At 40.2% G+C, this 27,017-nt stretch overlaps 17 non-coding genes across 17 annotated transcripts; all 17 read left to right on the top strand.

Moving 5' to 3' along the window:
• Nucleotides 1–926: 926 nt before the first annotated feature.
• Nucleotides 927–999, top strand: TRNAK-CUU (transfer RNA lysine (anticodon CUU)). The gene has a single exon. It is a non-coding gene; the product is annotated as a tRNA-Lys (tRNA).
• A 1,029-nt stretch (nucleotides 1,000–2,028) lies between these two features.
• Nucleotides 2,029–2,101, top strand: TRNAK-CUU (transfer RNA lysine (anticodon CUU)). Its single transcript has one exon. It is a non-coding gene; the product is annotated as a tRNA-Lys (tRNA).
• Nucleotides 2,102–2,883: 782 nt separating this feature from the next.
• On the top strand, nucleotides 2,884–2,956 carry TRNAK-CUU (transfer RNA lysine (anticodon CUU)). The gene has a single exon. It is a non-coding gene; the product is annotated as a tRNA-Lys (tRNA).
• A 701-nt stretch (nucleotides 2,957–3,657) lies between these two features.
• TRNAK-CUU (transfer RNA lysine (anticodon CUU)) lies at nucleotides 3,658–3,730 on the top strand. Its single transcript has one exon. It is a non-coding gene; the product is annotated as a tRNA-Lys (tRNA).
• Nucleotides 3,731–7,967: 4,237 nt separating this feature from the next.
• TRNAK-CUU (transfer RNA lysine (anticodon CUU)) lies at nucleotides 7,968–8,040 on the top strand. The gene has a single exon. It is a non-coding gene; the product is annotated as a tRNA-Lys (tRNA).
• Nucleotides 8,041–8,997: 957 nt separating this feature from the next.
• TRNAK-CUU (transfer RNA lysine (anticodon CUU)) lies at nucleotides 8,998–9,070 on the top strand. Its single transcript has one exon. It is a non-coding gene; the product is annotated as a tRNA-Lys (tRNA).
• Nucleotides 9,071–10,099: 1,029 nt separating this feature from the next.
• Nucleotides 10,100–10,172, top strand: TRNAK-CUU (transfer RNA lysine (anticodon CUU)). The gene has a single exon. It is a non-coding gene; the product is annotated as a tRNA-Lys (tRNA).
• Nucleotides 10,173–10,954: 782 nt separating this feature from the next.
• TRNAK-CUU (transfer RNA lysine (anticodon CUU)) lies at nucleotides 10,955–11,027 on the top strand. Its single transcript has one exon. It is a non-coding gene; the product is annotated as a tRNA-Lys (tRNA).
• Nucleotides 11,028–11,728: 701 nt separating this feature from the next.
• On the top strand, nucleotides 11,729–11,801 carry TRNAK-CUU (transfer RNA lysine (anticodon CUU)). The gene has a single exon. It is a non-coding gene; the product is annotated as a tRNA-Lys (tRNA).
• Nucleotides 11,802–15,037: 3,236 nt separating this feature from the next.
• On the top strand, nucleotides 15,038–15,110 carry TRNAK-CUU (transfer RNA lysine (anticodon CUU)). Its single transcript has one exon. It is a non-coding gene; the product is annotated as a tRNA-Lys (tRNA).
• Nucleotides 15,111–16,213: 1,103 nt separating this feature from the next.
• On the top strand, nucleotides 16,214–16,286 carry TRNAK-CUU (transfer RNA lysine (anticodon CUU)). The gene has a single exon. It is a non-coding gene; the product is annotated as a tRNA-Lys (tRNA).
• Nucleotides 16,287–17,243: 957 nt separating this feature from the next.
• Nucleotides 17,244–17,316, top strand: TRNAK-CUU (transfer RNA lysine (anticodon CUU)). The gene has a single exon. It is a non-coding gene; the product is annotated as a tRNA-Lys (tRNA).
• A 1,029-nt stretch (nucleotides 17,317–18,345) lies between these two features.
• Nucleotides 18,346–18,418, top strand: TRNAK-CUU (transfer RNA lysine (anticodon CUU)). The gene has a single exon. It is a non-coding gene; the product is annotated as a tRNA-Lys (tRNA).
• A 782-nt stretch (nucleotides 18,419–19,200) lies between these two features.
• Nucleotides 19,201–19,273, top strand: TRNAK-CUU (transfer RNA lysine (anticodon CUU)). Its single transcript has one exon. It is a non-coding gene; the product is annotated as a tRNA-Lys (tRNA).
• Nucleotides 19,274–19,974: 701 nt separating this feature from the next.
• On the top strand, nucleotides 19,975–20,047 carry TRNAK-CUU (transfer RNA lysine (anticodon CUU)). The gene has a single exon. It is a non-coding gene; the product is annotated as a tRNA-Lys (tRNA).
• A 3,061-nt stretch (nucleotides 20,048–23,108) lies between these two features.
• On the top strand, nucleotides 23,109–23,181 carry TRNAK-CUU (transfer RNA lysine (anticodon CUU)). Its single transcript has one exon. It is a non-coding gene; the product is annotated as a tRNA-Lys (tRNA).
• A 3,236-nt stretch (nucleotides 23,182–26,417) lies between these two features.
• TRNAK-CUU (transfer RNA lysine (anticodon CUU)) lies at nucleotides 26,418–26,490 on the top strand. The gene has a single exon. It is a non-coding gene; the product is annotated as a tRNA-Lys (tRNA).
• The last annotated feature ends 527 nt before the right edge of the window (nucleotides 26,491–27,017 follow it).

Here is a 27,017-nt window from a genome sequence, read left to right as displayed (position 1 = left end):
GCATGAGACTCTTAATATCAGGGTCGTGGGTTGGAGCCCCACGTTGGGCGAAAACAACTAAAATTGTAGTGCTTTTTGACCAAAAAAATACATCCTATCTGTGGAAAACGGCAGTGCAGGGATAGGGAAGAAAACTATAGGCATCCAAAGGAGCCCGGCTAGCTCAGTCGGTAGAGCATGAGACTCTTAATCTCAGGGTCGTGGGTTCGAGCCCCACATTGGGCGAAAACAACTAAAATTGTAGTGCTTTTTGACCAAACAAATACATCCTATCTGTGGAAAGCGGCAGTGCAGGGATAGGGAAGAAAACGTTGAGCGAAAACAACTAAAATTTTAGTGCTTTTTGACCAAAAAAATAGAAATTGAAAGTCTCTTTACAATATTTGCAATATTTTGATTGTTAACATGCAATATATGAATGCATGTCTGGATGATGTGTAATGGGGCAATACCACACCTTAATGTATTCACTGTAAAAGAAAAAGTATGTATCATCTTACTATAAAATAAAGTGGAGAAAACACAAATAAGACTTTTTTCCCACACAGGTTTAATCGGCTATTTCCTGATATTCTTCAATGCGTTCTGATATTGACTGGTAATTGTGTTTGATACTTTCTTAGACTATTTCTGCCTCTGGCTGATGTGTATTTTCTTTCCAAACTCCACCAGAGCCTATGATTACACAGCATCCTATCTGTGGAAAACGGCAGTGCAGGGATAGGGAAGAAAACTATAGGCATCCAAAGGAGCCTGGCTAGCTCGGTCGGTAGAGCATGAGACTCTTAATCTCAGGGTCGTGGGTTCGAGCCCCACGTTGGGCGAAAACAACTAAAATTGTAGTGCTTTTTGACCAAAAAAATACATCCTATCTGTGGAAAACGGCAGTGCAGGGATAGGGAAGAAAACTATTGGCATCGAAAGGAGCCCGGCTAGCTCAGTCGGTAGAGCATGAGACTCTTAATCTCAGGGTCGTGGGTTCGAGCCCCACGTTGGGCGAAAACAACTAAAATTTTAGTGCTTTTTGACCAAAAAAATAGAAATTGAAAGTCTCTTTACAATATTTGCAATATTTTCATTGTTAACATGCAATATATGAATGCATGTCTGGATGATGTGTAATGGGGCAATACCACACCTTAATGTATTCACTGTAAAAGAAAAAGTATGTATCATCTTACTATAAAATAAAGTGGAGAAAACACAAATAAGACTTGTTTCCACACAGGTTTAATCGGCTATTTCCTGATATTCTTCAATGCGTTCTGATATTGACTGGAAATTGTGTTTGATACTTTCTTAGACTATTTCTGCCTCTGGCTGATGTGTATTTTCTTTCCAAACTCCACCAGAGCCTATGATTACACAGCATCCTATCTGTGGAAAACGGCAGTGCAGGGATAGGGAAGAAACTATAGGCATCCAAAGGAGCCCGGCTAGCTCAGTCGGTAGAGCATGAGACTCTTAATCTCAGGGTCGTGGGTTCGAGCCCCACGTTTGGCGAAAACAACTAAAATTGTAGTGCTTTTTGACCAAACAAATACATCCTATCTGTGGAAAGCGGCAGTGCAGGGATAGGGAACAAAACGTTGGGCGAAAACAACTAAAATTTTAGTGCTTTTTGACCAAAAAAATAGAAATTGAAAGTCTCTTTACAATATTTGCAATATTTTGATTGTTAACATGCAATATATGAATGCATGTCTGGATGATGTGTAATGGGGCAATACCACACCTTAATGTATTCACTGTAAAAGAAAAAGTATGTATCATCTTACTATAAAATAAAGTGGAGAAATCACAAATAAGACTTTTTTCCACACAGGTTTAATCAGCTATTTCCTGATATTCTTCAATGCGTTCTGATATTGACTGGTAATTGTGTTTGATACTTTCTTAGACTATTTCTGCCTCTGGCTGATGTGTATTTTCTTTCCAAACTCCACCAGAGCCTATGATTACACAGCATCCTATCTGTGGAAAACGGCAGTGCAGGGATAGGGAAGAAAACTATAGGCATCCAAAGGAGCCCGGCTAGCTCAGTCGGTAGAGCATGAGACTCTTAATCTCAGGGTCGTGGGTTCGAGCCCCACGTTGGGCGAAAACAACTAAAATTGTAGTGCTTTTTGACCAAAAAAATACATCCTATCTGTGGAAAACGGCAGTGCAGGGATAGGGAAGAAAACTATGGGCATCCAAAGGATCCTGGCTTGCTCAGTCGGTAGCGCATGAGACTCTTAATCTCAGGGTCGTGGGTTCGAGCCCCACGTTGGGCGAAAACAACTAAAATTTTAGTGCTTTTTGACCAAAAAAATAGAAGTTGAAAGTCTCTTTACAATATTTGCAATATTTTGATTGTTAACATGCAATATATGAATGCATGTCTGGATGATGTGTAATGGGGCAATACCACACCTTAATGTATTCACTGTAAAAGAAAAAGTATGTATCATCTTACTATAAAATAAAGTGGAGAAAACACAAATAAGACTTTTTTCCACACAGGTTTAATCGGCTATTTCCTGATATTCTTCAATGCGTTCTGATATTGACTGGTAATTGTGTTTGATACTTTCTTAGACTATTTCTGCCTCTGGCTGATGTGTATTTTCTTTCCAAACTCCACCAGAGCCTATGATTACACAGCATCCTATCTGTGGAAAACGGCAGTGCAGGGATAGGGAAGAAAACTATAGGCATCCAAAGGAGCCCGGCTAGCTCAGTCGGTAGAGCATGAGACTCTTAATATCAGGGTCGTGGGTTGGAGCCCCACGTTGGGCGAAAACAACTAAAATTGTAGTGCTTTTTGACCAAAAAAATACATCCTATCTGTGGAAAACGGCAGTGCAGGGATAGGGAAGAAAACTTTAGGCATCCAAAGGAGCCCGGCTAGCTCAGTCGGTAGAGCATGAGACTCTTAATCTCAGGGTCGTGGGTTCGAGCCCCACGTTGGGCGAAAACAACTAAAATTGTAGTGCTTTTTGACCAAACAAATACATCCTATCTGTGGAAAGCGGCAGTGCAGGGATAGGGAAGAAAATGTTGAGCGAAAACAACTAAAATTTTAGTGCTTTTTGACCAAAAAAATAGAAATTGAAAGTCTCTTTACAATATTTGCAATATTTTGATTGTTAACATGCAATATATGAATGCATGTCTGGATGATGTGTAATGGGGCAATACCACACCTTAATGTATTCACTGTAAAAGAAAAAGTATGTATCATCTTACTATAAAATAAAGTGGAGAAAACACAAATAAGACTTTTTTCCCACACAGGTTTAATCGGCTATTTCCTGATATTCTTCAATGCGTTCTGATATTGACTGGTAATTGTGTTTGATACTTTCTTAGACTATTTCTGCCTCTGGCTGATGTGTATTTTCTTTCCAAACTCCACCAGAGCCTATGATTACACAGCATCCTATCTGTGGAAAACGGCAGTGCAGGGATAGGGAAGAAAACTATAGGCATCCAAAGGAGCCTGGCTAGCTCGGTCGGTAGAGCATGAGACTCTTAATCTCAGGGTCGTGGGTTCGAGCCCCACGTTGGGCGAAAACAACTAAAATTGTAGTGCTTTTTGACCAAAAAAATACATCCTATCTGTGGAAAACGGCAGTGCAGGGATAGGGAAGAAAACTATAGGCATCGAAAGGAGCCCGGCTAGCTCAGTCGGTAGAGCATGAGACTCTTAATCTCAGGGTCGTGGGTTCGAGCCCCACGTTGGGCGAAAACAACTAAAATTTTAGTGCTTTTTGACCAAAAAAATAGAAATTGAAAGTCTCTTTACAATATTTGCAATATTTTCATTGTTAACATGCAATATATGAATGCATGTCTGGATGATGTGTAATGGGGCAATACCACACCTTAATGTATTCACTGTAAAAGAAAAAGTATGTATCATCTTACTATAAAATAAAGTGGAGAAAACACAAATAAGACTTGTTTCCACACAGGTTTAATCGGCTATTTCCTGATATTCTTCAATGCGTTCTGATATTGACTGGAAATTGTGTTTGATACTTTCTTAGACTATTTCTGCCTCTGGCTGATGTGTATTTTCTTTCCAAACTCCACCAGAGCCTATGATTACACAGCATCCTATCTGTGGAAAACGGCAGTGCAGGGATAGGGAAGAAAACTATAGGCATCCAAAGGAGCCCGGCTAGCTCAGTCGGTAGAGCATGAGACTCTTAATCTCAGGGTCGTGGGTTCGAGCCCCACGTTTGGCGAAAACAACTAAAATTGTAGTGCTTTTTGACCAAACAAATACATCCTATCTGTGGAAAGCGGCAGTGCAGGGATAGGGAAGAAAATGTTGGGCGAAAACAACTAAAATTTTAGTGCTTTTTGACCAAAAAAATAGAAATTGAAAGTCTCTTTACAATATTTGCAATATTTTGATTGTTAACATGCAATATATGAATGCATGTCTGGATGATGTGTAATGGGGCAATACCACACCTTAATGTATTCACTGTAAAAGAAAAAGTATGTATCATCTTACTATAAAATAAAGTGGAGAAAACACAAATAAGACTTTTTTCCACACAGGTTTAATCGGCTATTTCCTGATATTCTTCAATGCGTTCTGATATTGACTGGTAATTGTGTTTGATACTTTCTTAGACTATTTCTGCCTCTGGCTGATGTGTATTTTCTTTCCAAACTCCACCAGAGCCTATGATTACACAGCATCCTATCTGTGGAAAACGGCAGTGCAGGGATAGGGAAGAAAACTATAGGCATCCAAAGGAGCCCGGCTAGCTCAGTCGGTAGAGCATGAGACTCTTAATCTCAGGGTCGTGGGTTCGAGCGCCACGTTGGGCGAAAACAACTAAAATTGTAGTGCTTTTTGACCAAAAAAATACATCCTATCTGTGGAAAACGGCAGTGCAGGGATAGGGAAGAAAACTATAGGCACCCAAAGGAGCCCGGCTAGCTCAGTCGGTAGAGCATGAGACTCTTAATCTCAGGGTCGTGGGTTCGAGCCCCATGTTGGGCGAAAACAACTAAAATTGTAGTGCTTTTTGACGAAACAAATACATCCTATCTGTGGAAAACGGCAGTGCAGGGATAGGGAAGAAAACTATGGGCATCCAAAGGAGCCCGGCTTGCTCAGTCGGTAGCGCATGAGACTCTTAATCTCAGGGTCATGGGTTCGAGCCCCACATTGGGCGAAAACAACTAAAATCTTAGTGCTTTTTGACCAAAAAAATAGAAATTGAAAGTCTCTTTACAATATTTGCAATATTTTGATTGTTAACATGCAATATATGAATGCATGTCTGGATGATGTGTAATGGGGCAATACCACACCTTAATGTATTCACTGTAAAAGAAAAAGTATGTATCATCTTACTATAAAATAAAGTGGAGAAAACACAAATAAGACTTTTTTCCACACAGGTTTAATCGGCTATTTCCTGATATTCTTCAATGCGTTCCGATATTGACTGGTAATTGTGTTTGATACTTTCTTAGACTATTTCTGCCTCTGGCTGATGTGTATTTTCTTTCCAAACTCCACCAGAGCCTATGATTACACAGCATCCTATCTGTGGAAAACGGCAGTGCAGGGATAGGGAAGAAAACTAGAGGCATCCAAAGGAGCCCGGCTAGCTCAGTCAGTAGAGCATGAGACTCTTAATCTCAGGGTCGTGTGTTCGAGCCCCACGTTGGGCGAAAACAACTAAAATTGTAGTGCTTTTTGACCAAAAAAATACATCCTATCTGTGGAAAACGGCAGTGCAGGGATAGGGAAGAAAACTATGGGCATCCAAAGGAGCCCGGCTTGCTCAGTCGGTAGCGCATGAGACTCTTAATCTCAGGGTTGTGGGTTCGAGCCCCACGTTGGGCGAAAACAACTAAAATGTTAGTGCTTTTTGACCAAAAAAATAGAAATTGAAAGTCTCTTTACAATATTTGCAATATTTTGATTGTTAACATGCAATATATGAATGCATGTCTGGATGATGTGTAATGGGGCAATACCACACCTTAATGTATTCACTGTAAAAGAAAAAGTATGTATCATCTTACTATAAAATAAAGTGGAGAAATCACAAATAAGACTTTTTTCCACACAGGTTTAATCGGCTATTTCCTGATATTCTTCAATGCGTTCTGATATTGACTGGTAATTGTGTTTGATACTTTCTTAGACTATTTCTGCCTCTGGCTGATGTGTATTTTCTTTCCAAACTCCACCAGAGCCTATGATTACACAGCATCCTATCTGTGGAAAGCGGCAGTGCAGGGATAGGGAAGAAAACTATAGTCATCCAAAGGTGCCCGGCTAGCTCAGTCGGTAGAGCATGAGACTCTTAATCTCAGGGTCGTGGGCTCGAGCACCACGTTGGGCGAAAACAACTAAAATTGTAGTGCTTTTTGACCAAAAAAATAGAAATTGAAAGTCTCTTTGCAATATTTTCATTGTTAACATGCAATATATGAATGCATGTCTGGATGATGTGTAATGGGGCAATACCACACCTTAATGTATTCACTGTAAAAGAAAAAGTATGTATCATCTTACTATAAAATAAAGTGGAGAAAACACAAATAAGACTTTTTTCCACACAGGTTTAATCGGCTATTTCCTGATATTCTTCAATGCGTTCTGATATTGACTGGTAATTGTGTTTGATACTTTCTTAGACTATTTCTGCCTCTGGCTGATGTGTATTTTCTTTCCAAACTCCACCAGAGCCTATGATTACACAGCATCCTATCTGTGGAAAACGGCAGTGCAGGGATAGGGAAGAAAACTATAGGCATCCAAAGGAGCCCGGCTAGCTCAGTCGGTAGAGCATGAGACTCTTAATCTCAGGGTCGTGGGTTCGAGCGCCACGTTGGGCGAAAACAACTAAAATTGTAGTGCTTTTTGACCAAAAAAATACATCCTATCTGTGGAAAACGGCAGTGCAGGGATAGGGAAGAAAACTATGGGCATCCAAAGGAGCCCGGCTTGCTCAGTCGGTAGCGCATGAGACTCTTAATCTCAGGGTTGTGGGTTCGAGCCCCACGTTGGGCGAAAACAACTAAAATGTTAGTGCTTTTTGACCAAAAAAATAGAAATTGAAAGTCTCTTTACAATATTTGCAATATTTTGATTGTTAACATGCAATATATGAATGCATGTCTGGATGATGTGTAATGGGGCAATACCACACCTTAATGTATTCACTGTAAAAGAAAAAGTATGTATCATCTTACTATAAAATAAAGTGGAGAAATCACAAATAAGACTTTTTTCCACACAGGTTTAATCGGCTATTTCCTGATATTCTTCAATGCGTTCTGATATTGACTGGTAATTGTGTTTGATACTTTCTTAGACTATTTCTGCCTCTGGCTGATGTGTATTTTCTTTCCAAACTCCACCAGAGCCTATGATTACACAGCATCCTATCTGTGGAAAGCGGCAGTGCAGGGATAGGGAAGAAAACTATAGGCATCCAAAGGTGCCCGGCTAGCTCAGTCGGTAGAGCATGAGACTCTTAATCTCAGGGTCGTGGGCTCGAGCACCACGTTGGGCGAAAACAACTAAAATTGTAGTGCTTTTTGACCAAAAAAATAGAAATTGAAAGTCTCTTTGCAATATTTTCATTGTTAACATGCAATATATGAATGCATGTCTGGATGATGTGTAATGGGGCAATACCACACCTTAATGTATTCACTGTAAAAGAAAAAGTATGTATCATCTTACTATAAAATAAAGTGGAGAAATCACAAATAAGACTTTTTTCCACACAGGTTTAATCGGCTATTTCCTGATATTCTTCAATGCGTTCTGATATTGACTGGTAATTGTGTTTGATACTTTCTTAGACTGTTTCTGCCTCTGGCTGATGTGTATTTTCTTTCCAAACTCCACCAGAGCCTATGATTACACAGCATCCCATCTGTGGAAAACGGCAGTGCAGGGATAGGGAAGAAAACTATAGGCATCCAAAGGAGCCCGGCTAGCTCAGTCGGTAGAGCATGAGACTCTTAATCTCAGGGTCGTGGGTTCGAGCCCCACGTTGGGCGAAAACAACTAAAATTGTAGTGCTTTTTGACCAAAAAAATACATCCTATCTGTGGAAAACGGCAGTGCAGGGATAGGGAAGAAAACTATGGGCATCCAAAGGAGCCCGGCTTGCTCAGTCGGTAGCGCATGAGACTCTTAATCTCAGGGTCGTGGGTTCGAGCCCCACGTTGGGCGAAAACAACTAAAATTTTAGTGCTTTTTGACCAAAAAAATAGAAATTGAAAGTCTCTTTACAATATTTGCAATATTTTGATTGTTAACATGCAATATATGAATGCATGTCTGGATGATGTGTAATGGGGCAATACCACACCTTAATGTATTCACTGTAAAAGAAAAAGTATGTATCATCTTACTATAAAATAAAGTGGAGAAAACACAAATAAGACTTTTTTCCACACAGGTTTAATCGGCTATTTCCTGATATTCTTCAATGCGTTCTGATATTGACTGGTAATTGTGTTTGATACTTTCTTAGACTATTTCTGCCTCTGGCTGATGTGTATTTTCTTTCCAAACTCCACCAGAGCCTATGATTACACAGCATCCTATCTGTGGAAAACGGCAGTGCAGGGATAGGGAAGAAAACTATAGGCATCCAAGGGAGCCCGGCTAGCTCAGTCGGTAGAGCATGAGACTCTTAATATCAGGGTCGTGGGTTGGAGCCCCACGTTGGGCGAAAACAACTAAAATTGTAGTGCTTTTTGACCAAAAAAATACATCCTATCTGTGGAAAACGGCAGTGCAGGGATAGGGAAGAAAACTATAGGCATCCAAAGGAGCCTGGCTAGCTCAGTCGGTAGAGCATGAGACTCTTAATCTCAGGGTCGTGGGTTCGAGCCCCACGTTGGGCGAAAACAACTAAAATTGTAGTGCTTTTTGACCAAAAAAATACATCCTATCTGTGGAAAACGGCAGTGCAGGGATAGGGAAGAAAACTATTGGCATCGAAAGGAGCCCGGCTAGCTCAGTCGGTAGAGCATGAGACTCTTAATCTCAGGGTCGTGGGTTCGAGCCCCACGTTGGGCGAAAACAACTAAAATTTTAGTGCTTTTTGACCAAAAAAATAGAAATTGAAAGTCTCTTTACAATATTTGCAATATTTTCATTGTTAACATGCAATATATGAATGCATGTCTGGATGATGTGTAATGGGGCAATACCACACCTTAATGTATTCACTGTAAAAGAAAAAGTATGTATCATCTTACTATAAAATAAAGTGGAGAAAACACAAATAAGACTTGTTTCCACACAGGTTTAATCGGCTATTTCCTGATATTCTTCAATGCGTTCTGATATTGACTGGAAATTGTGTTTGATACTTTCTTAGACTATTTCTGCCTCTGGCTGATGTGTATTTTCTTTCCAAACTCCACCAGAGCCTATGATTACACAGCATCCTATCTGTGGAAAACGGCAGTGCAGGGATAGGGAAGAAACTATAGGCAACCAAAGGAGCCCGGCTAGCTCAGTCGGTAGAGCATGAGACTCTTAATCTCAGGGTCGTGGGTTCGAGCCCCACGTTTGGCGAAAACAACTAAAATTGTAGTGCTTTTTGACCAAACAAATACATCCTATCTGTGGAAAGCGGCAGTGCAGGGATAGGGAACAAAACGTTGGGCGAAAACAACTAAAATTTTAGTGCTTTTTGACCAAAAAAATAGAAATTGAAAGTCTCTTTACAATATTTGCAATATTTTGATTGTTAACATGCAATATATGAATGCATGTCTGGATGATGTGTAATGGGGCAATACCACACCTTAATGTATTCACTGTAAAAGAAAAAGTATGTATCATCTTACTATAAAATAAAGTGGAGAAGTCACAAATAAGACTTTTTTCCACACAGGTTTAATCGGCTATTTCCTGATATTCTTCAATGCGTTCTGATATTGACTGGTAATTGTGTTTGATACTTTCTTAGACTATTTCTGCCTCTGGCTGATGTGTATTTTCTTTCCAAACTCCACCAGAGCCTATGATTACACAGCATCCTATCTGTGGAAAACGGCAGTGCAGGGATAGGGAAGAAAACTATAGGCATCCAAAGGAGCCCGGCTAGCTCAGTCGGTAGAGCATGAGACTCTTAATCTCAGGGTCGTGGGTTCGAGCCCCACGTTGGGCGAAAACAACTAAAATTGTAGTGCTTTTTGACCAAAAAAATACATCCTATCTGTGGAAAACGGCAGTGCAGGGATAGGGAAGAAAACTATGGGCATCCAAAGGAGCCCGGCTTGCTCAGTCGGTAGCGCATGAGACTCTTAATCTCAGGGTCGTGGGTTCGAGCCCCACGTTGGGCGAAAACAACTAAAATTTTAGTGCTTTTTGACCAAAAAAATAGAAGTTGAAAGTCTCTTTACAATATTTGCAATATTTTGATTGTTAACATGCAATATATGAATGCATGTCTGGATGATGTGTAATGGGGCAATACCACACCTTAATGTATTCACTGTAAAAGAAAAAGTATGTATCATCTTACTATAAAATAAAGTGGAGAAAACACAAATAAGACTTTTTTCCACACAGGTTTAATCGGCTATTTCCTGATATTCTTCAATGCGTTCTCATATTGACTGGTAATTGTGTTTGATACTTTCTTAGACTATTTCTGCCTCTGGCTGATGTGTATTTTCTTTCCAAACTCCACCAGAGCCTATGATTACACAGCATCCTATCTGTGGAAAACGGCAGTGCAGGGATAGGGAAGAAAACTATAGGCATCCAAAGGAGCCCGGCTAGCTCAGTCGGTAGAGCATGAGACTCTTAATATCAGGGTCGTGGGTTGGAGCCCCACGTTGGGCGAAAACAACTAAAATTGTAGTGCTTTTTGACCAAAAAAATACATCCTATCTGTGGAAAACGGCAGTGCAGGGATAGGGAAGAAAACTTTAGGCATCCAAAGGAGCCCGGCTAGCTCAGTCGGTAGAGCATGAGACTCTTAATCTCAGGGTCGTGGGTTCGAGCCCCACGTTGGGCGAAAACAACTAAAATTGTAGTGCTTTTTGACCAAACAAATACATCCTATCTGTGGAAAGCGGCAGTGCAGGGATAGGGAAGAAAACGTTGAGCGAAAACAACTAAAATTTTAGTGCTTTTTGACCAAAAAAATAGAAATTGAAAGTCTCTTTACAATATTTGCAATATTTTGATTGTTAACATGCAATATATGAATGCATGTCTGGATGATGTGTAATGGGGCAATACCACACCTTAATGTATTCACTGTAAAAGAAAAAGTATGTATCATCTTACTATAAAATAAAGTGGAGAAAACACAAATAAGACTTTTTTCCCACACAGGTTTAATCGGCTATTTCCTGATATTCTTCAATGCGTTCTGATATTGACTGGTAATTGTGTTTGATACTTTCTTAGACTATTTCTGCCTCTGGCTGATGTGTATTTTCTTTCCAAACTCCACCAGAGCCTATGATTACACAGCATCCTATCTGTGGAAAACGGCAGTGCAGGGATAGGGAAGAAAACTATAGGCATCCAAAGGAGCCTGGCTAGCTCGGTCGGTAGAGCATGAGACTCTTAATCTCAGGGTCGTGGGTTCGAGCCCCACGTTGGGCGAAAACAACTAAAATTGTAGTGCTTTTTGACCAAAAAAATACATCCTATCTGTGGAAAACGGCAGTGCAGGGATAGGGAAGAAAACTATAGGCATCGAAAGGAGCCCGGCTAGCTCAGTCGGTAGAGCATGAGACTCTTAATCTCAGGGTCGTGGGTTCGAGCCCCACGTTGGGCGAAAACAACTAAAATTTTAGTGCTTTTTGACCAAAAAAATAGAAATTGAAAGTCTCTTTACAATATTTGCAATATTTTCATTGTTAACATGCAATATATGAATGCATGTCTGGATGATGTGTAATGGGGCAATACCACACCTTAATGTATTCACTGTAAAAGAAAAAGTATGTATCATCTTACTATAAAATAAAGTGGAGAAAACACAAATAAGACTTGTTTCCACACAGGTTTAATCGGCTATTTCCTGATATTCTTCAATGCGTTCTGATATTGACTGGAAATTGTGTTTGATACTTTCTTAGACTATTTCTGCCTCTGGCTGATGTGTATTTTCTTTCCAAACTCCACCAGAGCCTATGATTACACAGCATCCTATCTGTGGAAAACGGCAGTGCAGGGATAGGGAAGAAAACTATAGGCATCCAAAGGAGCCCGGCTAGCTCAGTCGGTAGAGCATGAGACTCTTAATCTCAGGGTCGTGGGTTCGAGCCCCACGTTTGGCGAAAACAACTAAAATTGTAGTGCTTTTTGACCAAACAAATACATCCTATCTGTGGAAAGCGGCAGTGCAGGGATAGGGAAGAAAATGTTGGGCGAAAACAACTAAAATTTTAGTGCTTTTTGACCAAAAAAATAGAAATTGAAAGTCTCTTTACAATATTTGCAATATTTTGATTGTTAACATGCAATATATGAATGCATGTCTGGATGATGTGTAATGGGGCAATACCACACCTTAATGTATTCACTGTAAAAGAAAAAGTATGTATCATCTTACTATAAAATAAAGTGGAGAAAACACAAATAAGACTTTTTTCCACACAGGTTTAATCGGCTATTTCCTGATATTCTTCAATGCGTTCTGATATTGACTGGTAATTGTGTTTGATACTTTCTTAGACTATTTCTGCCTCTGGCTGATGTGTATTTTCTTTCCAAACTCCACCAGAGCCTATGATTACACAGCATCCTATCTGTGGAAAACGGCAGTGCAGGGATAGGGAAGAAAACTATAGGCATCCAAAGGAGCCCGGCTAGCTCAGTCGGTAGAGCATGAGACTCTTAATCTCAGGGTCGTGGGTTCGAGCGCCACGTTGGGCGAAAACAACTAAAATTGTAGTGCTTTTTGACCAAAAAAATACATCCTATCTGTGGAAAACGGCAGTGCAGGGATAGGGAAGAAAACTATAGGCACCCAAAGGAGCCCGGCTAGCTCAGTCGGTAGAGCATGAGACTCTTAATCTCAGGGTCGTGGGTTCGAGCCCCATGTTGGGCGAAAACAACTAAAATTGTAGTGCTTTTTGACGAAACAAATACATCCTATCTGTGGAAAACGGCAGTGCAGGGATAGGGAAGAAAACTATGGGCATCCAAAGGAGCCCGGCTTGCTCAGTCGGTAGCGCATGAGACTCTTAATCTCAGGGTCATGGGTTCGAGCCCCACATTGGGCGAAAACAACTAAAATCTTAGTGCTTTTTGACCAAAAAAATAGAAATTGAAAGTCTCTTTACAATATTTGCAATATTTTGATTGTTAACATGCAATATATGAATGCATGTCTGGATGATGTGTAATGGGGCAATACCACACCTTAATGTATTCACTGTAAAAGAAAAAGTATGTATCATCTTACTATAAAATAAAGTGGAGAAAACACAAATAAGACTTTTTTCCACACAGGTTTAATCGGCTATTTCCTGATATTCTTCAATGCGTTCCGATATTGACTGGTAATTGTGTTTGATACTTTCTTAGACTATTTCTGCCTCTGGCTGATGTGTATTTTCTTTCCAAACTCCACCAGAGCCTATGATTACACAGCATCCTATCTGTGGAAAACGGCAGTGCAGGGATAGGGAAGAAAACTAGAGGCATCCAAAGGAGCCCGGCTAGCTCAGTCAGTAGAGCATGAGACTCTTAATCTCAGGGTCGTGGGTTCGAGCCCCACGTTGGGCGAAAACAACTAAAATTGTAGTGCTTTTTGACCAAAAAAATACATCCTATCTGTGGAAAACGGCAGTGCAGGGATAGGGAAGAAAACTATGGGCATCCAAAGGAGCCCGGCTTGCTCAGTCGGTAGCGCATGAGACTCTTAATCTCAGGGTTGTGGGTTCGAGCCCCACGTTGGGCGAAAACAACTAAAATGTTAGTGCTTTTTGACCAAAAAAATAGAAATTGAAAGTCTCTTTACAATATTTGCAATATTTTGATTGTTAACATGCAATATATGAATGCATGTCTGGATGATGTGTAATGGGGCAATACCACACCTTAATGTATTCACTGTAAAAGAAAAAGTATGTATCATCTTACTATAAAATAAAGTGGAGAAATCACAAATAAGACTTTTTTCCACACAGGTTTAATCGGCTATTTCCTGATATTCTTCAATGCGTTCTGATATTGACTGGTAATTGTGTTTGATACTTTCTTAGACTATTTCTGCCTCTGGCTGATGTGTATTTTCTTTCCAAACTCCACCAGAGCCTATGATTACACAGCATCCTATCTGTGGAAAGCGGCAGTGCAGGGATAGGGAAGAAAACTATAGTCATCCAAAGGTGCCCGGCTAGCTCAGTCGGTAGAGCATGAGACTCTTAATCTCAGGGTCGTGGGCTCGAGCACCACGTTGGGCGAAAACAACTAAAATTGTAGTGCTTTTTGACCAAAAAAATAGAAATTGAAAGTCTCTTTGCAATATTTTCATTGTTAACATGCAATATATGAATGCATGTCTGGATGATGTGTAATGGGGCAATACCACACCTTAATGTATTCACTGTAAAAGAAAAAGTATGTATCATCTTACTATAAAATAAAGTGGAGAAAACACAAATAAGACTTTTTTCCACACAGGTTTAATCGGCTATTTCCTGATATTCTTCAATGCGTTCTGATATTGACTGGTAATTGTGTTTGATACTTTCTTAGACTATTTCTGCCTCTGGCTGATGTGTATTTTCTTTCCAAACTCCACCAGAGCCTATGATTACACAGCATCCTATCTGTGGAAAACGGCAGTGCAGGGATAGGGAAGAAAACTATAGGCATCCAAAGGAGCCCGGCTAGCTCAGTCGGTAGAGCATGAGACTCTTAATCTCAGGGTCGTGGGTTCGAGCGCCACGTTGGGCGAAAACAACTAAAATTGTAGTGCTTTTTGACCAAAAAAATACATCCTATCTGTGGAAAACGGCAGTGCAGGGATAGGGAAGAAAACTATAGGCACCCAAAGGAGCCCGGCTAGCTCAGTCGGTAGAGCATGAGACTCTTAATCTCAGGGTCGTGGGTTCGAGCCCCACGTTGGGCGAAAACAACTAAAATTGTAGTGCTTTTTGACGAAACAAATACATCCTATCTGTGGAAAACGGCAGTGCAGGGATAGGGAAGAAAACTATGGGCATCCAAAGGAGCCCGGCTTGCTCAGTCGGTAGCGCATGAGACTCTTAATCTCAGGGTTGTGGGTTCGAGCCCCACGTTGGGCGAAAACAACTAAAATGTTAGTGCTTTTTGACCAAAAAAATAGAAATTGAAAGTCTCTTTACAATATTTGCAATATTTTGATTGTTAACATGCAATATATGAATGCATGTCTGGATGATGTGTAATGGGGCAATACCACACCTTAATGTATTCACTGTAAAAGAAAAAGTATGTATCATCTTACTATAAAATAAAGTGGAGAAATCACAAATAAGACTTTTTTCCACACAGGTTTAATCGGCTATTTCCTGATATTCTTCAATGCGTTCTGATATTGACTGGTAATTGTGTTTGATACTTTCTTAGACTATTTCTGCCTCTGGCTGATGTGTATTTTCTTTCCAAACTCCACCAGAGCCTATGATTACACAGCATCCTATCTGTGGAAAGCGGCAGTGCAGGGATAGGGAAGAAAACTATAGGCATCCAAAGGTGCCCGGCTAGCTCAGTCGGTAGAGCATGAGACTCTTAATCTCAGGGTCGTGGGCTCGAGCACCACGTTGGGCGAAAACAACTAAAATTGTAGTGCTTTTTGACCAAAAAAATAGAAATTGAAAGTCTCTTTGCAATATTTTCATTGTTAACATGCAATATATGAATGCATGTCTGGATGATGTGTAATGGGGCAATACCACACCTTAATGTATTCACTGTAAAAGAAAAAGTATGTATCATCTTACTATAAAATAAAGTGGAGAAATCACAAATAAGACTTTTTTCCACACAGGTTTAATCGGCTATTTCCTGATATTCTTCAATGCGTTCTGATATTGACTGGTAATTGTGTTTGATACTTTCTTAGACTGTTTCTGCCTCTGGCTGATGTGTATTTTCTTTCCAAACTCCACCAGAGCCTATGATTACACAGCATCCCATCTGTGGAAAACGGCAGTGCAGGGATAGGGAAGAAAACTATAGGCATCCAAAGGAGCCCGGCTAGCTCAGTCGGTAGAGCATGAGACTCTTAATCTCAGGGTCGTGGGTTCGAGCCCCACGTTGGGCGAAAACAACTAAAATTGTAGTGCTTTTTGACCAAAAAAATACATCCTATCTGTGGAAAACGGCAGTGCAGGGATAGGGAAGAAAACTATGGGCATCCAAAGGAGCCCGGCTTGCTCAGTCGGTAGCGCATGAGACTCTTAATCTCAGGGTCGTGGGTTCGAGCCCCACGTTGGGCGAAAACAACTAAAATTTTAGTGCTTTTTGACCAAAAAAATAGAAATTGAAAGTCTCTTTACAATATTTGCAATATTTTGATTGTTAACATGCAATATATGAATGCATGTCTGGATGATGTGTAATGGGGCAATACCACACCTTAATGTATTCACTGTAAAAGAAAAAGTATGTATCATCTTACTATAAAATAAAGTGGAGAAAACACAAATAAGACTTTTTTCCACACAGGTTTAATCGGCTATTTCCTGATATTCTTCAATGCGTTCTGATATTGACTGGTAATTGTGTTTGATACTTTCTTAGACTATTTCTGCCTCTGGCTGATGTGTATTTTCTTTCCAAACTCCACCAGAGCCTATGATTACACAGCATCCTATCTGTGGAAAACGGCAGTGCAGGGATAGGGAAGAAAACTATAGGCATCCAAGGGAGCCCGGCTAGCTCAGTCGGTAGAGCATGAGACTCTTAATATCAGGGTCGTGGGTTGGAGCCCCACGTTGGGCGAAAACAACTAAAATTGTAGTGCTTTTTGACCAAAAAAATACATCCTATCTGTGGAAAACGGCAGTGCAGGGATAGGGAAGAAAACTATAGGCATCCAAAGGAGCCTGGCTAGCTCAGTCGGTAGAGCATGAGACTCTTAATCTCAGGGTCGTGGGTTCGAGCCCCACGTTGGGCGAAAACAACTAAAATTGTAGTGCTTTTTGACCAAAAAAATACATCCTATCTGTGGAAAACGGCAGTGCAGGGATAGGGAAGAAAACTATTGGCATCGAAAGGAGCCCGGCTAGCTCAGTCGGTAGAGCATGAGACTCTTAATCTCAGGGTCGTGGGTTCGAGCCCCACGTTGGGCGAAAACAACTAAAATTTTAGTGCTTTTTGACCAAAAAAATAGAAATTGAAAGTCTCTTTACAATATTTGCAATATTTTCATTGTTAACATGCAATATATGAATGCATGTCTGGATGATGTGTAATGGGGCAATACCACACCTTAATGTATTCACTGTAAAAGAAAAAGTATGTATCATCTTACTATAAAATAAAGTGGAGAAAACACAAATAAGACTTGTTTCCACACAGGTTTAATCGGCTATTTCCTGATATTCTTCAATGCGTTCTGATATTGACTGGAAATTGTGTTTGATACTTTCTTAGACTATTTCTGCCTCTGGCTGATGTGTATTTTCTTTCCAAACTCCACCAGAGCCTATGATTACACAGCATCCTATCTGTGGAAAACGGCAGTGCAGGGATAGGGAAGAAACTATAGGCAACCAAAGGAGCCCGGCTAGCTCAGTCGGTAGAGCATGAGACTCTTAATCTCAGGGTCGTGGGTTCGAGCCCCACGTTTGGCGAAAACAACTAAAATTGTAGTGCTTTTTGACCAAACAAATACATCCTATCTGTGGAAAGCGGCAGTGCAGGGATAGGGAACAAAACGTTGGGCGAAAACAACTAAAATTTTAGTGCTTTTTGACCAAAAAAATAGAAATTGAAAGTCTCTTTATAATATTTGCAATATTTTGATTGTTAACATGCAATATATGAATGCATGTCTGGATGATGTGTAATGGGGCAATACCACACCTTAATGTATTCACTGTAAAAGAAAAAGTATGTATCATCTTACTATAAAATAAAGTGGAGAAGTCACAAATAAGACTTTTTTCCACACAGGTTTAATCGGCTATTTCCTGATATTCTTCAATGCGTTCTGATATTGACTGGTAATTGTGTTTGATACTTTCTTAGACTATTTCTGCCTCTGGCTGATGTGTATTTTCTTTCCAAACTCCACCAGAGCCTATGATTACACAGCATCCTATCTGTGGAAAACGGCAGTGCAGGGATAGGGAAGAAAACTATAGGCATCCAAAGGAGCCCGGCTAGCTCAGTCGGTAGAGCATGAGACTCTTAATCTCAGGGTCGTGGGTTCGAGCCCCACGTTGGGCGAAAACAACTAAAATTGTAGTGCTTTTTGACCAAAAAAATACATCCTATCTGTGGAAAACGGCAGTGCAGGGATAGGGAAGAAAACTATGGGCATCCAAAGGAGCCCGGCTTGCTCAGTCGGTAGCGCATGAGACTCTTAATCTCAGGGTCGTGGGTTCGAGCCCCACGTTGGGCGAAAACAACTAAAATTTTAGTGCTTTTTGACCAAAAAAATAGAAGTTGAAAGTCTCTTTACAATATTTGCAATATTTTGATTGTTAACATGCAATATATGAATGCATGTCTGGATGATGTGTAATGGGGCAATACCACACCTTAATGTATTCACTGTAAAAGAAAAAGTATGTATCATCTTACTATAAAATAAAGTGGAGAAAACACAAATAAGACTTTTTTCCACACAGGTTTAATCGGCTATTTCCTGATATTCTTCAATGCGTTCTGATATTGACTGGTAATTGTGTTTGATACTTTCTTAGACTATTTCTGCCTCTGGCTGATGTGTATTTTCTTTCCAAACTCCACCAGAGCCTATGATTACACAGCATCCTATCTGTGGAAAACGGCAGTGCAGGGATAGGGAAGAAAACTATAGGCATCCAAAGGAGCCCGGCTAGCTCAGTCGGTAGAGCATGAGACTCTTAATATCAGGGTCGTGGGTTGGAGCCCCACGTTGGGCGAAAACAACTAAAATTGTAGTGCTTTTTGACCAAAAAAATACATCCTATCTGTGGAAAACGGCAGTGCAGGGATAGGGAAGAAAACTTTAGGCATCCAAAGGAGCCCGGCTAGCTCAGTCGGTAGAGCATGAGACTCTTAATCTCAGGGTCGTGGGTTCGAGCCCCACGTTGGGCGAAAACAACTAAAATTGTAGTGCTTTTTGACCAAACAAATACATCCTATCTGTGGAAAGCGGCAGTGCAGGGATAGGGAAGAAAACGTTGAGCGAAAACAACTAAAATTTTAGTGCTTTTTGACCAAAAAAATAGAAATTGAAAGTCTCTTTACAATATTTGCAATATTTTGATTGTTAACATGCAATATATGAATGCATGTCTGGATGATGTGTAATGGGGCAATACCACACCTTAATGTATTCACTGTAAAAGAAAAAGTATGTATCATCTTACTATAAAATAAAGTGGAGAAAACACAAATAAGACTTTTTTCCCACACAGGTTTAATCGGCTATTTCCTGATATTCTTCAATGCGTTCTGATATTGACTGGTAATTGTGTTTGATACTTTCTTAGACTATTTCTGCCTCTGGCTGATGTGTATTTTCTTTCCAAACTCCACCAGAGCCTATGATTACACAGCATCCTATCTGTGGAAAACGGCAGTGCAGGGATAGGGAAGAAAACTATAGGCATCCAAAGGAGCCTGGCTAGCTCGGTCGGTAGAGCATGAGACTCTTAATCTCAGGGTCGTGGGTTCGAGCCCCACGTTGGGCGAAAACAACTAAAATTGTAGTGCTTTTTGACCAAAAAAATACATCCTATCTGTGGAAAACGGCAGTGCAGGGATAGGGAAGAAAACTATAGGCATCGAAAGGAGCCCGGCTAGCTCAGTCGGTAGAGCATGAGACTCTTAATCTCAGGGTCGTGGGTTCGAGCCCCACGTTGGGCGAAAACAACTAAAATTTTAGTGCTTTTTGACCAAAAAAATAGAAATTGAAAGTCTCTTTACAATATTTGCAATATTTTCATTGTTAACATGCAATATATGAATGCATGTCTGGATGATGTGTAATGGGGCAATACCACACCTTAATGTATTCACTGTAAAAGAAAAAGTATGTATCATCTTACTATAAAATAAAGTGGAGAAAACACAAATAAGACTTGTTTCCACACAGGTTTAATCGGCTATTTCCTGATATTCTTCAATGCGTTCTGATATTGACTGGAAATTGTGTTTGATACTTTCTTAGACTATTTCTGCCTCTGGCTGATGTGTATTTTCTTTCCAAACTCCACCAGAGCCTATGATTACACAGCATCCTATCTGTGGAAAACGGCAGTGCAGGGATAGGGAAGAAAACTATAGGCATCCAAAGGAGCCCGGCTAGCTCAGTCGGTAGAGCATGAGACTCTTAATCTCAGGGTCGTGGGTTCGAGCCCCACGTTTGGCGAAAACAACTAAAATTGTAGTGCTTTTTGACCAAACAAATACATCCTATCTGTGGAAAGCGGCAGTGCAGGGATAGGGAAGAAAATGTTGGGCGAAAACAACTAAAATTTTAGTGCTTTTTGACCAAAAAAATAGAAATTGAAAGTCTCTTTACAATATTTGCAATATTTTGATTGTTAACATGCAATATATGAATGCATGTCTGGATGATGTGTAATGGGGCAATACCACACCTTAATGTATTCACTGTAAAAGAAAAAGTATGTATCATCTTACTATAAAATAAAGTGGAGAAAACACAAATAAGACTTTTTTCCACACAGGTTTAATCGGCTATTTCCTGATATTCTTCAATGCGTTCTGATATTGACTGGTAATTGTGTTTGATACTTTCTTAGACTATTTCTGCCTCTGGCTGATGTGTATTTTCTTTCCAAACTCCACCAGAGCCTATGATTACACAGCATCCTATCTGTGGAAAACGGCAGTGCAGGGATAGGGAAGAAAACTATAGGCATCCAAAGGAGCCCGGCTAGCTCAGTCGGTAGAGCATGAGACTCTTAATCTCAGGGTCGTGGGTTCGAGCGCCACGTTGGGCGAAAACAACTAAAATTGTAGTGCTTTTTGACCAAAAAAATACATCCTATCTGTGGAAAACGGCAGTGCAGGGATAGGGAAGAAAACTATAGGCACCCAAAGGAGCCCGGCTAGCTCAGTCGGTAGAGCATGAGACTCTTAATCTCAGGGTCGTGGGTTCGAGCCCCATGTTGGGCGAAAACAACTAAAATTGTAGTGCTTTTTGACGAAACAAATACATCCTATCTGTGGAAAACGGCAGTGCAGGGATAGGGAAGAAAACTATGGGCATCCAAAGGAGCCCGGCTTGCTCAGTCGGTAGCGCATGAGACTCTTAATCTCAGGGTCATGGGTTCGAGCCCCACATTGGGCGAAAACAACTAAAATCTTAGTGCTTTTTGACCAAAAAAATAGAAATTGAAAGTCTCTTTACAATATTTGCAATATTTTGATTGTTAACATGCAATATATGAATGCATGTCTGGATGATGTGTAATGGGGCAATACCACACCTTAATGTATTCACTGTAAAAGAAAAAGTATGTATCATCTTACTATAAAATAAAGTGGAGAAAACACAAATAAGACTTTTTTCCACACAGGTTTAATCGGCTATTTCCTGATATTCTTCAATGCGTTCCGATATTGACTGGTAATTGTGTTTGATACTTTCTTAGACTATTTCTGCCTCTGGCTGATGTGTATTTTCTTTCCAAACTCCACCAGAGCCTATGATTACACAGCATCCTATCTGTGGAAAACGGCAGTGCAGGGATAGGGAAGAAAACTAGAGGCATCCAAAGGAGCCCGGCTAGCTCAGTCAGTAGAGCATGAGACTCTTAATCTCAGGGTCGTGGGTTCGAGCCCCACGTTGGGCGAAAACAACTAAAATTGTAGTGCTTTTTGACCAAAAAAATACATCCTATCTGTGGAAAACGGCAGTGCAGGGATAGGGAAGAAAACTATGGGCATCCAAAGGAGCCCGGCTTGCTCAGTCGGTAGCGCATGAGACTCTTAATCTCAGGGTTGTGGGTTCGAGCCCCACGTTGGGCGAAAACAACTAAAATGTTAGTGCTTTTTGACCAAAAAAATAGAAATTGAAAGTCTCTTTACAATATTTGCAATATTTTGATTGTTAACATGCAATATATGAATGCATGTCTGGATGATGTGTAATGGGGCAATACCACACCTTAATGTATTCACTGTAAAAGAAAAAGTATGTATCATCTTACTATAAAATAAAGTGGAGAAATCACAAATAAGACTTTTTTCCACACAGGTTTAATCGGCTATTTCCTGATATTCTTCAATGCGTTCTGATATTGACTGGTAATTGTGTTTGATACTTTCTTAGACTATTTCTGCCTCTGGCTGATGTGTATTTTCTTTCCAAACTCCACCAGAGCCTATGATTACACAGCATCCTATCTGTGGAAAGCGGCAGTGCAGGGATAGGGAAGAAAACTATAGTCATCCAAAGGTGCCCGGCTAGCTCAGTCGGTAGAGCATGAGACTCTTAATCTCAGGGTCGTGGGCTCGAGCACCACGTTGGGCGAAAACAACTAAAATTGTAGTGCTTTTTGACCAAAAAAATAGAAATTGAAAGTCTCTTTGCAATATTTTCATTGTTAACATGCAATATATGAATGCATGTCTGGATGATGTGTAATGGGGCAATACCACACCTTAATGTATTCACTGTAAAAGAAAAAGTATGTATCATCTTACTATAAAATAAAGTGGAGAAAACACAAATAAGACTTTTTTCCACACAGGTTTAATCGGCTATTTCCTGATATTCTTCAATGCGTTCTGATATTGACTGGTAATTGTGTTTGATACTTTCTTAGACTATTTCTGCCTCTGGCTGATGTGTATTTTCTTTCCAAACTCCACCAGAGCCTATGATTACACAGCATCCTATCTGTGGAAAACGGCAGTGCAGGGATAGGGAAGAAAACTATAGGCATCCAAAGGAGCCCGGCTAGCTCAGTCGGTAGAGCATGAGACTCTTAATCTCAGGGTCGTGGGTTCGAGCCCCACGTTGGGCGAAAACAACTAAAATTTTAGTGCTTTTTGACCAAAAAAATAGAAATTGAAAGTCTCTTTACAATATTTGCAATATTTTCATTGTTAACATGCAATATATGAATGCATGTCTGGATGATGTGTAATGGGGCAATACCACACCTTAATGTATTCACTGTAAAAGAAAAAGTATGTATCATCTTACTATAAAATAAAGTGGAGAAAACACAAATAAGACTTGTTTCCACACAGGTTTAATCGGCTATTTCCTGATATTCTTCAATGCGTTCTGATATTGACTGGAAATTGTGTTTGATACTTTCTTAGACTATTTCTGCCTCTGGCTGATGTGTATTTTCTTTCCAAACTCCACCAGAGCCTATGATTACACAGCATCCTATCTGTGGAAAACGGCAGTGCAGGGATAGGGAAGAAAACTATAGGCATCCAAAGGAGCCCGGCTAGCTCAGTCGGTAGAGCATGAGACTCTTAATCTCAGGGTCGTGGGTTCGAGCCCCACGTTTGGCGAAAACAACTAAAATTGTAGTGCTTTTTGACCAAACAAATACATCCTATCTGTGGAAAGCGGCAGTGCAGGGATAGGGAAGAAAATGTTGGGCGAAAACAACTAAAATTTTAGTGCTTTTTGACCAAAAAAATAGAAATTGAAAGTCTCTTTACAATATTTGCAATATTTTGATTGTTAACATGCAATATATGAATGCATGTCTGGATGATGTGTAATGGGGCAATACCACACCTTAATGTATTCACTGTAAAAGAAAAAGTATGTATCATCTTACTATAAAATAAAGTGGAGAAAACACAAATAAGACTTTTTTCCACACAGGTTTAATCGGCTATTTCCTGATATTCTTCAATGCGTTCTGATATTGACTGGTAATTGTGTTTGATACTTTCTTAGACTATTTCTGCCTCTGGCTGATGTGTATTTTCTTTCCAAACTCCACCAGAGCCTATGATTACACAGCATCCTATCTGTGGAAAACGGCAGTGCAGGGATAGGGAAGAAAACTATAGGCATCCAAAGGAGCCCGGCTAGCTCAGTCGGTAGAGCATGAGACTCTTAATCTCAGGGTCGTGGGTTCGAGCGCCACGTTGGGCGAAAACAACTAAAATTGTAGTGCTTTTTGACCAAAAAAATACATCCTATCTGTGGAAAACGGCAGTGCAGGGATAGGGAAGAAAACTATAGGCACCCAAAGGAGCCCGGCTAGCTCAGTCGGTAGAGCATGAGACTCTTAATCTCAGGGTCGTGGGTTCGAGCCCCATGTTGGGCGAAAACAACTAAAATTGTAGTGCTTTTTGACGAAACAAATACATCCTATCTGTGGAAAACGGCAGTGCAGGGATAGGGAAGAAAACTATGGGCATCCAAAGGAGCCCGGCTTGCTCAGTCGGTAGCGCATGAGACTCTTAATCTCAGGGTCATGGGTTCGAGCCCCACATTGGGCGAAAACAACTAAAATCTTAGTGCTTTTTGACCAAAAAAATAGAAATTGAAAGTCTCTTTACAATATTTGCAATATTTTGATTGTTAACATGCAATATATGAATGCATGTCTGGATGATGTGTAATGGGGCAATACCACACCTTAATGTATTCACTGTAAAAGAAAAAGTATGTATCATCTTACTATAAAATAAAGTGGAGAAAACACAAATAAGACTTTTTTCCACACAGGTTTAATCGGCTATTTCCTGATATTCTTCAATGCGTTCCGATATTGACTGGTAATTGTGTTTGATACTTTCTTAGACTATTTCTGCCTCTGGCTGATGTGTATTTTCTTTCCAAACTCCACCAGAGCCTATGATTACACAGCATCCTATCTGTGGAAAACGGCAGTGCAGGGATAGGGAAGAAAACTAGAGGCATCCAAAGGAGCCCGGCTAGCTCAGTCAGTAGAGCATGAGACTCTTAATCTCAGGGTCGTGGGTTCGAGCCCCACGTTGGGCGAAAACAACTAAAATTGTAGTGCTTTTTGACCAAAAAAATACATCCTATCTGTGGAAAACGGCAGTGCAGGGATAGGGAAGAAAACTATGGGCATCCAAAGGAGCCCGGCTTGCTCAGTCGGTAGCGCATGAGACTCTTAATCTCAGGGTTGTGGGTTCGAGCCCCACGTTGGGCGAAAACAACTAAAATGTTAGTGCTTTTTGACCAAAAAAATAGAAATTGAAAGTCTCTTTACAATATTTGCAATATTTTGATTGTTAACATGCAATATATGAATGCATGTCTGGATGATGTGTAATGGGGCAATACCACACCTTAATGTATTCACTGTAAAAGAAAAAGTATGTATCATCTTACTATAAAATAAAGTGGAGAAATCACAAATAAGACTTTTTTCCACACAGGTTTAATCGGCTATTTCCTGATATTCTTCAATGCGTTCTGATATTGACTGGTAATTGTGTTTGATACTTTCTTAGACTATTTCTGCCTCTGGCTGATGTGTATTTTCTTTCCAAACTCCACCAGAGCCTATGATTACACAGCATCCTATCTGTGGAAAGCGGCAGTGCAGGGATAGGGAAGAAAACTATAGTCATCCAAAGGTGCCCGGCTAGCTCAGTCGGTAGAGCATGAGACTCTTAATCTCAGGGTCGTGGGCTCGAGCACCACGTTGGGCGAAAACAACTAAAATTGTAGTGCTTTTTGACCAAAAAAATAGAAATTGAAAGTCTCTTTGCAATATTTTCATTGTTAACATGCAATATATGAATGCATGTCTGGATGATGTGTAATGGGGCAATACCACACCTTAATGTATTCACTGTAAAAGAAAAAGTATGTATCATCTTACTATAAAATAAAGTGGAGAAAACACAAATAAGACTTTTTTCCACACAGGTTTAATCGGCTATTTCCTGATATTCTTCAATGCGTTCTGATATTGACTGGTAATTGTGTTTGATACTTTCTTAGACTATTTCTGCCTCTGGCTGATGTGTATTTTCTTTCCAAACTCCACCAGAGCCTATGATTACACAGCATCCTATCTGTGGAAAACGGCAGTGCAGGGATAGGGAAGAAAACTATAGGCATCCAAAGGAGCCCGGCTAGCTCAGTCGGTAGAGCATGAGACTCTTAATCTCAGGGTCGTGGGTTCGAGCGCCACGTTGGGCGAAAACAACTAAAATTGTAGTGCTTTTTGACCAAAAAAATACATCCTATCTGTGGAAAACGGCAGTGCAGGGATAGGGAAGAAAACTATAGGCACCCAAAGGAGCCCGGCTAGCTCAGTCGGTAGAGCATGAGACTCTTAATCTCAGGGTCGTGGGTTCGAGCCCCACGTTGGGCGAAAACAACTAAAATTGTAGTGCTTTTTGACGAAACAAATACATCCTATCTGTGGAAAACGGCAGTGCAGGGATAGGGAAGAAAACTATGGGCATCCAAAGGAGCCCGGCTTGCTCAGTCGGTAGCGCATGAGACTCTTAATCTCAGGGTTGTGGGTTCGAGCCCCACGTTGGGCGAAAACAACTAAAATGTTAGTGCTTTTTGACCAAAAAAATAGAAATTGAAAGTCTCTTTACAATATTTGCAATATTTTGATTGTTAACATGCAATATATGAATGCATGTCTGGATGATGTGTAATGGGGCAATACCACACCTTAATGTATTCACTGTAAAAGAAAAAGTATGTATCATCTTACTATAAAATAAAGTGGAGAAATCACAAATAAGACTTTTTTCCACACAGGTTTAATCGGCTATTTCCTGATATTCTTCAATGCGTTCTGATATTGACTGGTAATTGTGTTTGATACTTTCTTAGACTATTTCTGCCTCTGGCTGATGTGTATTTTCTTTCCAAACTCCACCA

The sequence above is a fragment of the Ambystoma mexicanum genome, chromosome 4q, assembly GCF_040938575.1.
Source record: "Ambystoma mexicanum isolate Mex_15411 chromosome 4q, UKY_AmexF1_1, whole genome shotgun sequence".
Taxonomy (NCBI): domain Eukaryota; kingdom Metazoa; phylum Chordata; class Amphibia; order Caudata; family Ambystomatidae; genus Ambystoma; species Ambystoma mexicanum.
The sequence above is the reverse complement of the archived record's forward strand: the minus strand, read 5'-3'. Positions and strand labels throughout refer to the sequence as shown.